The sequence below is a fragment of the Anomaloglossus baeobatrachus genome, unplaced genomic scaffold (genome assembly GCF_048569485.1).
Source record: "Anomaloglossus baeobatrachus isolate aAnoBae1 unplaced genomic scaffold, aAnoBae1.hap1 Scaffold_2942, whole genome shotgun sequence".
Classification (NCBI taxonomy): Eukaryota; Metazoa; Chordata; class Amphibia; order Anura; family Aromobatidae; genus Anomaloglossus; species Anomaloglossus baeobatrachus.
The window spans coordinates 69,251-83,110 of record NW_027442386.1 but is presented as its reverse complement, the minus strand read 5'-3'; the positions used below and the strand labels follow the sequence as shown (position 1 = coordinate 83,110).

Below are 13,860 nucleotides of genomic sequence, written 5' to 3'. Positions count from 1 at the left end.
TCTGGCCAGGGAGTGGACCCATGGCCCATCCTACTGGTCCGGCGGAGGCGACTGTAGGTCCGCGGGGGTCGCCGTGCTGATCAGGGGAAGCGCCTTCACATTGGACTCTGTTCAGGAAATCGTCTGCGGCAGGTTACTGCTCGTGGATGGCACCTGGGCGGGAGAACCTGTCAGGTTCATCAATGTGTATGCTTCTCCTGTGAAGAGCGATCGACTGGAGCTCCTCCAAGCCCTGCGCCCTCAGCTCGCTACCGCCAGGACGGTAGTGATGGCCGGGGATTTCAACTGCCCGATTGAGGAGGATGGACGCAGTTCTGGAACGGCTGCCAAGTTGGACGTCACATCCAAACTGCTCATTGAGATGGTGACCGAAGCCTCTCTTGTGGACGTTGTTGGCTCCATCGGACACGGATCCGTGAACTATTCATGGTGCCGATCCGATGGCTCGCTGCGTTCCAGGATTGACTTTGTGTTTACCTCTCGGGCGGTTGGGCGGAGTGGGCACTCGATGGTCCCCTGCTTCTTCTCTGACCACAGAGCCATTCACTTTCAAGGTGTGCTGGGCCATGGCTTCCCCATTGGCCCGGGCTCCTGGAAGCTGAACTGCTCTCTGCTGGAAAAGGGTGAGATTCTGGAGGAGCTTAGAGCTGCCTACTCCACGTGGCGGGCCTACAAGGCGGGCTTCCAGTCTGTTTCTGACTGGTGGGAATACGTTAAACTCGAGTTCCGTTTCTTCTTTTAGGCAAAGAGTCAACAACAGGCGTGTCTGAAGAGGAGGGACTTCAGGAGACTCCAGCGTGAGCTGCGTTCCCTGCAGGACCTTCTTCGATGCGGCTGGGACGTGAGAGAGGAGCTGGAGGAGACTAAGAGGAGCCTGAAAAGGCACTTCGAGGAGGAGTCCGAGCGAATTGTCTTCCGTTCCAAAGTGGAGAACCTGGAGAAGGGTGAGAAATGTAACTCGTTCTTTTTCAGGAAACTCCACGCCGGTCACACGCCCATGAATGAACTACGAGACGAGAGTGGAAGCATGCGACGCGGGAAAGAGAACGTGATGAAGGTCGTCAGCGACTTCTACAGCGAACTCTACGCCCGCAAGACTACTGACCCCGAGGCCGCCGATAAGTTCCTGTCAGGTATCACTAACCATCTTGACCCTGCAGACGCGGCGGCCATGGATGTTCCTCTGACGGTGGACGAGCTGCTCTCGGCCGCCAAATCCTTTAGTTCTGGCAGGACACCGGGCAGTGACGGCCTCCCAGCAGAGCTCTATGTAGCGCTGGGAGACCTAATCTGTCCGGACCTGTTAGGGCTGTATGAGGAGATGGTGGTGGAGGGCAGAATGCCTCCATCTCTGAGGGAAGGAATGGTCACGATCCTGTACAAGCGTAGAGGAGAGAGGTGCGACCTGAAGAATTGGCGTCCCATCACCCTTCTGAACGTCGACTACAAGATCCTGGCCAAGACGATGGCAACGAGATTGAAGACTGTTATCGGACGGATCATCCACCCGGATCAGACCTGCGGCATCCCCGGACGTCGCATCGCAGACAGCCTGGCTCTCATGCGGGACACGGTCGAGTACATCAAAGCCCGCCGGGTGCACGCAGCCCTGATCTCGTTGGATCAGGAAAAGGCCTTCGACCGTGTTTCCCATGAGTTCCTGGGCAAAGCTCTGCACAGGTTAGGTTTGGGTAACATGTTTTGCTTGTATGTCCAACTAATGTATTTTGATATTCACAGCTCGGTGTTGGTAAACGGCTGGAAGACTGACCCCTTCCCGGTCCTCTCAGGGGTCAGACAAGGCTGTCCTCTGTCACCTCTTCTTTTTGTTTGTGTTATAGAACTCTTTGCAGAGGCTATCCGGCGGAATGGAGAGATCAGAGGGATCACTGCACCAGGACCAGAACGCTTCGAGGTCAAGTGCTCGCTCTACATGGACGACGTGACCGTCTTCTGCGCGGACCGGCGCTCAGTCGACACCCTCGTCCAGACCTGTGAGACCTTCGGACGGGCTTCGGGAGCCAAAGTCAACTGCGGGAAGTCGGAAGCCATGCTCTTCGGGGACTGGCAGCCGGCCTCTTCCGCCCCCTTCCCTTTCAGCATCCAGCCGGATTTCATCAAGGTTCTTGGAGTCTGGTTTGGGAAGGAAGGAGCAGCCCTCAAGTCCTGGGAGGAACGCTTGACCAAGATCACCCAACGGATCGGTCTCTGGAGCCTCAGACGCCTCACCTGTGAGGGCAAAGCACTGGTCCTGCGTAACGAGGTACTGCCCGTGCTGCAGTACACGGCCCAGGCCTGGCCCCCCCTTGCCACCGTGTGCAGGGCCATTACCAGGACGGTGTTTCGTTTTGTCTGGGGATCCAAGATGGACAGAGTAAAGCGGAGCATCATGTACAAGGATCCTCGCAAGGGTGGGAAGGGCGTACCCGATATCCCCACCCTCCTGCGATCCTCCTTCGTATGTGACTGCGTTCGCCGAACTCTGCGAGTCAAGAGAGGTTCCGCGGGTGGGTCCATGTCTCGCTTCTTCCTGCTCCCCCTTTGGAGACGGTTAGGCTGGGACAAGTGGGACAGCTCCTTCCCCTACAACTGGACGACGCCATGGTTCTACGGAGACGTGGTTCGGTTTGTGAAGGAACACCAACTGGAGGGACTCAAGCCTGATTTTTGGAAGCCAAAGACTATCCACAAACTCATCAGAGCCAAGGACGAAATGGAGAACATTCCAGGACTTCATCACGACACACTGGAGACTGTTTGGACAAACGTGTCATCGGCTGGATTGACCAACGGGCACAAGGACTTGTCATGGATGGCGATACAGGGCGGACTGCCCGTCCGGTCATTCATGCACGCCCGGAACCTGTGCAAAACCCGGTACTGCCCAAGGTGCCCCTTCGTGGAGGAAACATCGCTGCACGCCTTTTGGGACTGCCGTTTTGCACAGCGCCTGTTGGTTGCCCTGGAGGATGACCTGAGGAACTCCGTCCCCAGAGGGAGCCTATCATACCATTCCGTACTTTATGGACTCTTCCCTGGGACTCACACCGTTGGAGCCATCCAGGAGGCTTGGCGCCTTATGAACTGCTTTAAGGACGCTATTTGGGTCGCCAGGAACCGGCTCATCTTGAAGAGGGAGAGGATGTCTATCCAGGATTGCCGCAGGCTGATCCACAGCCTGCTCAGAGACTATTCCATCATGGACAGTCCGGACGACAGCGCCGAGGAGGAGGTTTAAACCTCTTCAATGCCCCCTCCCTCCTTTTCCCGTTATGTGCGTCTTTCAATAAAGCTTCGGGCCTGTGATCTCCCCACCCTACCCCCCTTTTCCCCTACCCCCACCCCCCAACCGCCGGTTCGTCGTTATTTATTGTCTAACTTTTTCTTTCAGCTTGAGTGTTATGGATAGCATAGGAGCGTGATGTATAGTTTAGTGCGTCGTACTCTATGGCTATGTAAGAATGATTGTATATTTCTGTGTGTACGGGGCTGCGGCACTGTACACGGTTTGTTACCTTTTTGTGAGTAGTGCATGATAATAAAGATGCTGTTAAATCAAATCTGTTCTTATCAGTTTAATATCTGATACGTCCCCTATCTGGGGACCATATATTAAATGGATTTTTAGAACAGGGAGATGGAAAAAGAGCTTGCTCTGTCCACTCCACGCATTGACCTGGTATTGCAGTACCTCCAGGAACGGTGCACCCCTTCTTAACCCAGTTTCCAAAAGCAGAACTCAATTCACCTGATTCATATTAGCCCGATTTAATGAATTGGAAGAAAGCATACGTCTTCATATGCACCTCAATTTGGCCCATTCACTTTTCACACTTCCTCCTTTTGTTTTTTATCTTTCACACTTTTGACTTTCTTTATTCATCCAAATAGCAAACTCATCACCACTCAACCTGACCAACTCGGCTATGTCCCCGTGCTGCAGTTCTCTGTCTTATCTAGATCATTTGCAATTGAATGGAATAGATCCCTTTTGGACAAAGTGGATTCACCTGCTGCTGCAGTGACCACAGGTGTGATAACATCTAGAATTGGCATCTGGTGCGATCTCTCCGCTTCCACTCCAAAGAAAGTTACCTGTTTATTCCTATCATGCATTGGTTTTTGGGGTTTTCTTTGAGTAATGATGATCTCTTTAGTAGTCTGTTGGCGCCCTCTCCTGGAGGAATAGTTTGCTTGCTCTTGGACATTCTAAAAGAGAGGTCATGATAGACATTGAGCTTCTGAGCTCAATTGGGGACAGTCATGGGTGATGAATGTTTGCAACCTACTGCGAAGCCTCATACCGCAATATAAGGAACGTCAAATACTAAGAAAGGGCGGCCTATGAAAGAATTACTACTTTCAATAAGTACACTTAAACGGCTAATTGGGAATAGAAAAACTGTAAAAAGCCCTCTGAGAAAGCCCCCCTCTAACCTTTGATAGTAAGCTTTTCTGTAGTCTGCCTGTTGATGTATTTTCCGTTTGAACTGTGCACAACATGAAGAGACGGAACACTGGCGGCTTGTCACAATGCCCCCCGATGACATCACAATAGCGCTGCTGCCTAGAAAACAAGCTGCGCAGAAGAAGTTGTTCTTTGGGTGGGAGGGTGGGCTAGTGGAAGGAGGGGGCAATCTCTTTTTTTCCCGGGTGGTAGGGGGATGACAGGAGAAGGGAAGCGGGTGGTGAGAAAGGTACAGAGGGCAGGGTTTGGGGGCTGGGAAGGAAAGGGAAAAGATTAGGGTTTGGGGATGATGAAAGGGCTTTCTACGGGTAAGGATGGCAAAGGGTGGCAGTGACGGAAAGTCAGGCAACCTGTCCTGTCCGTCTTTTTGTATCGTGAATTGGAAAGACTGCAAGGGGGAGGGGAGTTGCTTGCGCCCTAAAGGAGGAGTTATTCAGATTCATTGCAGTGGGCGGCGGCTGCAAAACGCACCATTCTTCTTGTTTTGGCTCTGCAAAGCAGCCTTTTCAAGGGTTGGCTTGGGTGACAAAATGTCTTGTGTAGGCGTGGGTTTGTCTCCCTCTCGCTCTCTCTCCCTAAGATGTGTCCGGCATAGGCCAGGGTGCCACTCGAGGCCCAAACCAATTCTGGTTATCGCTTCTCGGCCTTTTGGCTAAGATCAAGTGTAGTATCTGTTCTGGTCGGAGGTCCGTTCAGCTTTGGGCTGAGAAACCAACACCCGGTTGGAGGTCCGGGTCAGCTTCGGCTGAGAAACCAACACCCGGTTGGAGGTCTGGGTCAGCTTCGGCTGAGAAACCAACACCCGGTTGGAGGTCCGGGTCAGCTTCGGCTGAGAAACCAACACCCGGTTGGAGGTCCGGTTAGCCTTGGGCTGAGAAACCAACACCGGTTGACGGTCCGGGCAGTTTCGGCTGCGAAACCAACAACTAGTAGCTCTCTACTCCACTTGGGTAAGATGCCTGGGTGGACGCTGGGAGCAACGACAAGGCTCAACCAGGCTTCGGCTTGGGGGAGCACCGAAGATCCCTGACCCTTGCTGTGGCCTTCTGGCTCGGAGGGACGGGGTTGATTTTTGGGGACCCTCTCCTCACGGAGGGGTCCACACGAATCCTAGCCTTTGCACTGTTTTTGGTGTGACTTCGGTCATGCATTTTTTGCGGTGCTTTGGAAAGCTTCATTAAATCAAAATCTGTTCTTATCAGTTTAATATCTGATACGTCCCCTATCTGGGGACCATATATTAAATGGATTTTTAGAACAGGGAGATGGAAAAAGAGCTTGCTCTGTCCACTCCACGCATTGACCTGGTATTGCAGTACCTCCAGGAACGGTGCACCCCTTCTTAACCCAGTTTCCAAAAGCAGAACTCAATTCACCTGATTCATATTAGCCCGATTTAATGAATTGGAAGAAAGCATACGTCTTCATATGCACCTCAATTTGGCCCATTCACTTTTCACACTTCCTCCTTTTGTTTTTTATCTTTCACACTTTTGACTTTCTTTATTCATCCAAATAGCAAACTCATCACCACTCAACCTGACCAACTCGGCTATGTCCCCGTGCTGCAGTTCTCTGTCTTATCTAGATCATTTGCAATTGAATGGAATAGATCCCTTTTGGACAAAGTGGATTCACCTGCTGCTGCAGTGACCACAGGTGTGATAACATCTAGAATTGGCATCTGGTGCGATCTCTCCGCTTCCACTCCAAAGAAAGTTACCTGTTTATTCCTATCATGCATTGGTTTTTGGGGTTTTCTTTGAGTAATGATGATCTCTTTAGTAGTCTGTTGGCGCCCTCTCCTGGAGGAATAGTTTGCTTGCTCTTGGACATTCTAAAAGAGAGGTCATGATAGACATTGAGCTTCTGAGCTCAATTGGGGACAGTCATGGGTGATGAATGTTTGCAACCTACTGCGAAGCCTCATACCGCAATATAAGGAACGTCAAATACTAAGAAAGGGCGGCCTATGAAAGAATTACTACTTTCAATAAGTACACTTAAACGGCTAATTGGGAATAGAAAAACTGTAAAAAGCCCTCTGAGAAAGCCCCCCTCTAACCTTTGATAGTAAGCTTTTCTGTAGTCTGCCTGTTGATGTATTTTCCGTTTGAACTGTGCACAACATGAAGAGACGGAACACTGGCGGCTTGTCACAATGCCCCCCGATGACATCACAATAGCGCTGCTGCCTAGAAAACAAGCTGCGCAGAAGAAGTTGTTCTTTGGGTGGGAGGGTGGGCTAGTGGAAGGAGGGGGCAATCTCTTTTTTTCCCGGGTGGTAGGGGGATGACAGGAGAAGGGAAGCGGGTGGTGAGAAAGGTACAGAGGGCAGGGTTTGGGGGCTGGGAAGGAAAGGGAAAAGATTAGGGTTTGGGGATGATGAAAGGGCTTTCTACGGGTAAGGATGGCAAAGGGTGGCAGTGACGGAAAGTCAGGCAACCTGTCCTGTCCGTCTTTTTGTATCGTGAATTGGAAAGACTGCAAGGGGGAGGGGAGTTGCTTGCGCCCTAAAGGAGGAGTTATTCAGATTCATTGCAGTGGGCGGCGGCTGCAAAACGCACCATTCTTCTTGTTTTGGCTCTGCAAAGCAGCCTTTTCAAGGGTTGGCTTGGGTGACAAAATGTCTTGTGTAGGCGTGGGTTTGTCTCCCTCTCGCTCTCTCTCCCTAAGATGTGTCCGGCATAGGCCAAGGTGCCACTCGAGGCCCAAACCAATTCTGGTTATCGCTTCTCGGCCTTTTGGCTAAGATCAAGTGTAGTATCTGTTCTTATCAGTTTAATATCTGATACGTCCCCTATCTGGGGACCATATATTAAATGGATTTTTAGAACAGGGAGATGGAAAAAGAGCTTGCTCTGTCCACTCCACGCATTGACCTGGTATTGCAGTACCTCCAGGAACGGTGCACCCCTTCTTAACCCAGTTTCCAAAAGCAGAACTCAATTCACCTGATTCATATTAGCCCGATTTAATGAATTGGAAGAAAGCATACGTCTTCATATGCACCTCAATTTGGCCCATTCACTTTTCACACTTCCTCCTTTTGTTTTTTATCTTTCACACTTTTGACTTTCTTTATTCATCCAAATAGCAAACTCATCACCACTCAACCTGACCAACTCGGCTATGTCCCCGTGCTGCAGTTCTCTGTCTTATCTAGATCATTTGCAATTGAATGGAATAGATCCCTTTTGGACAAAGTGGATTCACCTGCTGCTGCAGTGACCACAGGTGTGATAACATCTAGAATTGGCATCTGGTGCGATCTCTCCGCTTCCACTCCAAAGAAAGTTACCTGTTTATTCCTATCATGCATTGGTTTTTGGGGTTTTCTTTGAGTAATGATGATCTCTTTAGTAGTCTGTTGGCGCCCTCTCCTGGAGGAATAGTTTGCTTGCTCTTGGACATTCTAAAAGAGAGGTCATGATAGACATTGAGCTTCTGAGCTCAATTGGGGACAGTCATGGGTGATGAATGTTTGCAACCTACTGCGAAGCCTCATACCGCAATATAAGGAACGTCAAATACTAAGAAAGGGCGGCCTATGAAAGAATTACTACTTTCAATAAGTACACTTAAACGGCTAATTGGGAATAGAAAAACTGTAAAAAGCCCTCTGAGAAAGCCCCCCTCTAACCTTTGATAGTAAGCTTTTCTGTAGTCTGCCTGTTGATGTATTTTCCGTTTGAACTGTGCACAACATGAAGAGACGGAACACTGGCGGCTTGTCACAATGCCCCCCGATGACATCACAATAGCGCTGCTGCCTAGAAAACAAGCTGCGCAGAAGAAGTTGTTCTTTGGGTGGGAGGGTGGGCTAGTGGAAGGAGGGGGCAATCTCTTTTTTTCCCGGGTGGTAGGGGGATGACAGGAGAAGGGAAGCGGGTGGTGAGAAAGGTACAGAGGGCAGGGTTTGGGGGCTGGGAAGGAAAGGGAAAAGATTAGGGTTTGGGGATGATGAAAGGGCTTTCTACGGGTAAGGATGGCAAAGGGTGGCAGTGACGGAAAGTCAGGCAACCTGTCCTGTCCGTCTTTTTGTATCGTGAATTGGAAAGACTGCAAGGGGGAGGGGAGTTGCTTGCGCCCTAAAGGAGGAGTTATTCAGATTCATTGCAGTGGGCGGCGGCTGCAAAACGCACCATTCTTCTTGTTTTGGCTCTGCAAAGCAGCCTTTTCAAGGGTTGGCTTGGGTGACAAAATGTCTTGTGTAGGCGTGGGTTTGTCTCCCTCTCGCTCTCTCTCCCTAAGATGTGTCCGGCATAGGCCAGGGTGCCACTCGAGGCCCAAACCAATTCTGGTTATCGCTTCTCGGCCTTTTGGCTAAGATCAAGTGTAGTATCTGTTCTTATCAGTTTAATATCTGATACGTCCCCTATCTGGGGACCATATATTAAATGGATTTTTAGAACAGGGAGATGGAAAAAGAGCTTGCTCTGTCCACTCCACGCATTGACCTGGTATTGCAGTACCTCCAGGAACGGTGCACCCCTTCTTAACCCAGTTTCCAAAAGCAGAACTCAATTCACCTGATTCATATTAGCCCGATTTAATGAATTGGAAGAAAGCATACGTCTTCATATGCACCTCAATTTGGCCCATTCACTTTTCACACTTCCTCCTTTTGTTTTTTATCTTTCACACTTTTGACTTTCTTTATTCATCCAAATAGCAAACTCATCACCACTCAACCTGACCAACTCGGCTATGTCCCCGTGCTGCAGTTCTCTGTCTTATCTAGATCATTTGCAATTGAATGGAATAGATCCCTTTTGGACAAAGTGGATTCACCTGCTGCTGCAGTGACCACAGGTGTGATAACATCTAGAATTGGCATCTGGTGCGATCTCTCCGCTTCCACTCCAAAGAAAGTTACCTGTTTATTCCTATCATGCATTGGTTTTTGGGGTTTTCTTTGAGTAATGATGATCTCTTTAGTAGTCTGTTGGCGCCCTCTCCTGGAGGAATAGTTTGCTTGCTCTTGGACATTCTAAAAGAGAGGTCATGATAGACATTGAGCTTCTGAGCTCAATTGGGGACAGTCATGGGTGATGAATGTTTGCAACCTACTGCGAAGCCTCATACCGCAATATAAGGAACGTCAAATACTAAGAAAGGGCGGCCTATGAAAGAATTACTACTTTCAATAAGTACACTTAAACGGCTAATTGGGAATAGAAAAACTGTAAAAAGCCCTCTGAGAAAGCCCCCCTCTAACCTTTGATAGTAAGCTTTTCTGTAGTCTGCCTGTTGATGTATTTTCCGTTTGAACTGTGCACAACATGAAGAGACGGAACACTGGCGGCTTGTCACAATGCCCCCCGATGACATCACAATAGCGCTGCTGCCTAGAAAACAAGCTGCGCAGAAGAAGTTGTTCTTTGGGTGGGAGGGTGGGCTAGTGGAAGGAGGGGGCAATCTCTTTTTTTCCCGGGTGGTAGGGGGATGACAGGAGAAGGGAAGCGGGTGGTGAGAAAGGTACAGAGGGCAGGGTTTGGGGGCTGGGAAGGAAAGGGAAAAGATTAGGGTTTGGGGATGATGAAAGGGCTTTCTACGGGTAAGGATGGCAAAGGGTGGCAGTGACGGAAAGTCAGGCAACCTGTCCTGTCCGTCTTTTTGTATCGTGAATTGGAAAGACTGCAAGGGGGAGGGGAGTTGCTTGCGCCCTAAAGGAGGAGTTATTCAGATTCATTGCAGTGGGCGGCGGCTGCAAAACGCACCATTCTTCTTGTTTTGGCTCTGCAAAGCAGCCTTTTCAAGGGTTGGCTTGGGTGACAAAATGTCTTGTGTAGGCGTGGGTTTGTCTCCCTCTCGCTCTCTCTCCCTAAGATGTGTCCGGCATAGGCCAGGGTGCCACTCGAGGCCCAAACCAATTCTGGTTATCGCTTCTCGGCCTTTTGGCTAAGATCAAGTGTAGTATCTGTTCTTATCAGTTTAATATCTGATACGTCCCCTATCTGGGGACCATATATTAAATGGATTTTTAGAACAGGGAGATGGAAAAAGAGCTTGCTCTGTCCACTCCACGCATTGACCTGGTATTGCAGTACCTCCAGGAACGGTGCACCCCTTCTTAACCCAGTTTCCAAAAGCAGAACTCAATTCACCTGATTCATATTAGCCCGATTTAATGAATTGGAAGAAAGCATACGTCTTCATATGCACCTCAATTTGGCCCATTCACTTTTCACACTTCCTCCTTTTGTTTTTTATCTTTCACACTTTTGACTTTCTTTATTCATCCAAATAGCAAACTCATCACCACTCAACCTGACCAACTCGGCTATGTCCCCGTGCTGCAGTTCTCTGTCTTATCTAGATCATTTGCAATTGAATGGAATAGATCCCTTTTGGACAAAGTGGATTCACCTGCTGCTGCAGTGACCACAGGTGTGATAACATCTAGAATTGGCATCTGGTGCGATCTCTCCGCTTCCACTCCAAAGAAAGTTACCTGTTTATTCCTATCATGCATTGGTTTTTGGGGTTTTCTTTGAGTAATGATGATCTCTTTAGTAGTCTGTTGGCGCCCTCTCCTGGAGGAATAGTTTGCTTGCTCTTGGACATTCTAAAAGAGAGGTCATGATAGACATTGAGCTTCTGAGCTCAATTGGGGACAGTCATGGGTGATGAATGTTTGCAACCTACTGCGAAGCCTCATACCGCAATATAAGGAACGTCAAATACTAAGAAAGGGCGGCCTATGAAAGAATTACTACTTTCAATAAGTACACTTAAACGGCTAATTGGGAATAGAAAAACTGTAAAAAGCCCTCTGAGAAAGCCCCCCTCTAACCTTTGATAGTAAGCTTTTCTGTAGTCTGCCTGTTGATGTATTTTCCGTTTGAACTGTGCACAACATGAAGAGACGGAACACTGGCGGCTTGTCACAATGCCCCCCGATGACATCACAATAGCGCTGCTGCCTAGAAAACAAGCTGCGCAGAAGAAGTTGTTCTTTGGGTGGGAGGGTGGGCTAGTGGAAGGAGGGGGCAATCTCTTTTTTTCCCGGGTGGTAGGGGGATGACAGGAGAAGGGAAGCGGGTGGTGAGAAAGGTACAGAGGGCAGGGTTTGGGGGCTGGGAAGGAAAGGGAAAAGATTAGGGTTTGGGGATGATGAAAGGGCTTTCTACGGGTAAGGATGGCAAAGGGTGGCAGTGACGGAAAGTCAGGCAACCTGTCCTGTCCGTCTTTTTGTATCGTGAATTGGAAAGACTGCAAGGGGGAGGGGAGTTGCTTGCGCCCTAAAGGAGGAGTTATTCAGATTCATTGCAGTGGGCGGCGGCTGCAAAACGCACCATTCTTCTTGTTTTGGCTCTGCAAAGCAGCCTTTTCAAGGGTTGGCTTGGGTGACAAAATGTCTTGTGTAGGCGTGGGTTTGTCTCCCTCTCGCTCTCTCTCCCTAAGATGTGTCCGGCATAGGCCAGGGTGCCACTCGAGGCCCAAACCAATTCTGGTTATCGCTTCTCGGCCTTTTGGCTAAGATCAAGTGTAGTATCTGTTCTTATCAGTTTAATATCTGATACGTCCCCTATCTGGGGACCATATATTAAATGGATTTTTAGAACAGGGAGATGGAAAAAGAGCTTGCTCTGTCCACTCCACGCATTGACCTGGTATTGCAGTACCTCCAGGAACGGTGCACCCCTTCTTAACCCAGTTTCCAAAAGCAGAACTCAATTCACCTGATTCATATTAGCCCGATTTAATGAATTGGAAGAAAGCATACGTCTTCATATGCACCTCAATTTGGCCCATTCACTTTTCACACTTCCTCCTTTTGTTTTTTATCTTTCACACTTTTGACTTTCTTTATTCATCCAAATAGCAAACTCATCACCACTCAACCTGACCAACTCGGCTATGTCCCCGTGCTGCAGTTCTCTGTCTTATCTAGATCATTTGCAATTGAATGGAATAGATCCCTTTTGGACAAAGTGGATTCACCTGCTGCTGCAGTGACCACAGGTGTGATAACATCTAGAATTGGCATCTGGTGCGATCTCTCCGCTTCCACTCCAAAGAAAGTTACCTGTTTATTCCTATCATGCATTGGTTTTTGGGGTTTTCTTTGAGTAATGATGATCTCTTTAGTAGTCTGTTGGCGCCCTCTCCTGGAGGAATAGTTTGCTTGCTCTTGGACATTCTAAAAGAGAGGTCATGATAGACATTGAGCTTCTGAGCTCAATTGGGGACAGTCATGGGTGATGAATGTTTGCAACCTACTGCGAAGCCTCATACCGCAATATAAGGAACGTCAAATACTAAGAAAGGGCGGCCTATGAAAGAATTACTACTTTCAATAAGTACACTTAAACGGCTAATTGGGAATAGAAAAACTGTAAAAAGCCCTCTGAGAAAGCCCCCCTCTAACCTTTGATAGTAAGCTTTTCTGTAGTCTGCCTGTTGATGTATTTTCCGTTTGAACTGTGCACAACATGAAGAGACGGAACACTGGCGGCTTGTCACAATGCCCCCCGATGACATCACAATAGCGCTGCTGCCTAGAAAACAAGCTGCGCAGAAGAAGTTGTTCTTTGGGTGGGAGGGTGGGCTAGTGGAAGGAGGGGGCAATCTCTTTTTTTCCCGGGTGGTAGGGGGATGACAGGAGAAGGGAAGCGGGTGGTGAGAAAGGTACAGAGGGCAGGGTTTGGGGGCTGGGAAGGAAAGGGAAAAGATTAGGGTTTGGGGATGATGAAAGGGCTTTCTACGGGTAAGGATGGCAAAGGGTGGCAGTGACGGAAAGTCAGGCAACCTGTCCTGTCCGTCTTTTTGTATCGTGAATTGGAAAGACTGCAAGGGGGAGGGGAGTTGCTTGCGCCCTAAAGGAGGAGTTATTCAGATTCATTGCAGTGGGCGGCGGCTGCAAAACGCACCATTCTTCTTGTTTTGGCTCTGCAAAGCAGCCTTTTCAAGGGTTGGCTTGGGTGACAAAATGTCTTGTGTAGGCGTGGGTTTGTCTCCCTCTCGCTCTCTCTCCCTAAGATGTGTCCGGCATAGGCCAGGGTGCCACTCGAGGCCCAAACCAATTCTGGTTATCGCTTCTCGGCCTTTTGGCTAAGATCAAGTGTAGTATCTGTTCTTATCAGTTTAATATCTGATACGTCCCCTATCTGGGGACCATATATTAAATGGATTTTTAGAACAGGGAGATGGAAAAAGAGCTTGCTCTGTCCACTCCACGCATTGACCTGGTATTGCAGTACCTCCAGGAACGGTGCACCCCTTCTTAACCCAGTTTCCAAAAGCAGAACTCAATTCACCTGATTCATATTAGCCCGATTTAATGAATTGGAAGAAAGCATACGTCTTCATATGCACCTCAATTTGGCCCATTCACTTTTCACACTTCCTCCTTTTGTTTTTTATCTTTCACACTTTTGACTTTC

The 13,860-nt window shown here is 49.0% G+C and overlaps 6 non-coding genes and 2 pseudogenes across 6 annotated transcripts; all 8 read left to right on the top strand.

Annotated features, from left to right (window-relative positions):
* The first annotated feature begins 3,511 nt into the window (after positions 1-3,511).
* Positions 3,512-3,713, top strand: LOC142267264 (U2 spliceosomal RNA; annotated as a pseudogene).
* A 1,387-nt stretch (positions 3,714-5,100) lies between these two features.
* On the top strand, positions 5,101-5,188 carry LOC142267271 (U2 spliceosomal RNA; annotated as a pseudogene).
* A 425-nt stretch (positions 5,189-5,613) lies between these two features.
* Positions 5,614-5,809, top strand: LOC142267269 (U2 spliceosomal RNA). The gene has a single exon (XR_012733190.1). It is a non-coding gene; the product is annotated as a U2 spliceosomal RNA (small nuclear RNA).
* A 1,387-nt stretch (positions 5,810-7,196) lies between these two features.
* On the top strand, positions 7,197-7,387 carry LOC142267311 (U2 spliceosomal RNA). Its single transcript, XR_012733224.1, has one exon. It is a non-coding gene; the product is annotated as a U2 spliceosomal RNA (small nuclear RNA).
* A 1,387-nt stretch (positions 7,388-8,774) lies between these two features.
* On the top strand, positions 8,775-8,965 carry LOC142267309 (U2 spliceosomal RNA). Its single transcript, XR_012733223.1, has one exon. It is a non-coding gene; the product is annotated as a U2 spliceosomal RNA (small nuclear RNA).
* A 1,387-nt stretch (positions 8,966-10,352) lies between these two features.
* Positions 10,353-10,543, top strand: LOC142267307 (U2 spliceosomal RNA). The gene has a single exon (XR_012733221.1). It is a non-coding gene; the product is annotated as a U2 spliceosomal RNA (small nuclear RNA).
* A 1,387-nt stretch (positions 10,544-11,930) lies between these two features.
* LOC142267306 (U2 spliceosomal RNA) lies at positions 11,931-12,121 on the top strand. The gene has a single exon (XR_012733220.1). It is a non-coding gene; the product is annotated as a U2 spliceosomal RNA (small nuclear RNA).
* A 1,387-nt stretch (positions 12,122-13,508) lies between these two features.
* LOC142267305 (U2 spliceosomal RNA) lies at positions 13,509-13,699 on the top strand. Its single transcript, XR_012733219.1, has one exon. It is a non-coding gene; the product is annotated as a U2 spliceosomal RNA (small nuclear RNA).
* The last annotated feature ends 161 nt before the right edge of the window (positions 13,700-13,860 follow it).